The 405-nt window shown below is 29.1% G+C and overlaps 1 non-coding gene across 1 annotated transcript; it reads right to left on the bottom strand.

The window, feature by feature from the left end:
• Nucleotides 1-241: 241 nt before the first annotated feature.
• Nucleotides 242-313, bottom strand: TRNAE-UUC. The gene has a single exon. It is a non-coding gene; the product is annotated as a tRNA-Glu (tRNA).
• Nucleotides 314-405: the final 92 nt, after the last annotated feature.

Below are 405 nucleotides of genomic sequence, written 5' to 3'. Positions count from 1 at the left end.
TATTAATCTTTTAAATTTCAATCTCATAAATACTAATTTTGGAAAAATATATATTTTTTATGAAAATTAAAAAAATCTATTAATTTTCTAGATAGAAATTATAAATACTAATCTTAGAAAAACACAATATATTTTATGAAAATAAAAAAACGTCTTGAAGATTATATCGAAATTATAAATACTAATCTTAAAATATACACATTTATATTGTATGAAAATAAAACAAAACAAGAGAAGAGCTTTCCGTTGCCGGGAATCGAACCCGGGTCTCCTGGGTGAAAGCCAGATATCCTAACCGCTGGACGACAACGGAATTGTGTTCTTTTGAATTAAAAATATTTGTAAAACGTTTGTTAGGTATCTGCTGAGCTGCGTTCCCTGCGCTGTCCAGTCTTGCCGCCAGAA

Source organism: Morus notabilis, unplaced genomic scaffold, assembly GCF_000414095.1.
Source record: "Morus notabilis unplaced genomic scaffold, ASM41409v2 Scaffold519, whole genome shotgun sequence".
NCBI lineage: Eukaryota > Viridiplantae > Streptophyta > Magnoliopsida > Rosales > Moraceae > Morus > Morus notabilis.
The sequence above is the reverse complement of the archived record's forward strand: the minus strand, read 5'-3'. Positions and strand labels throughout refer to the sequence as shown.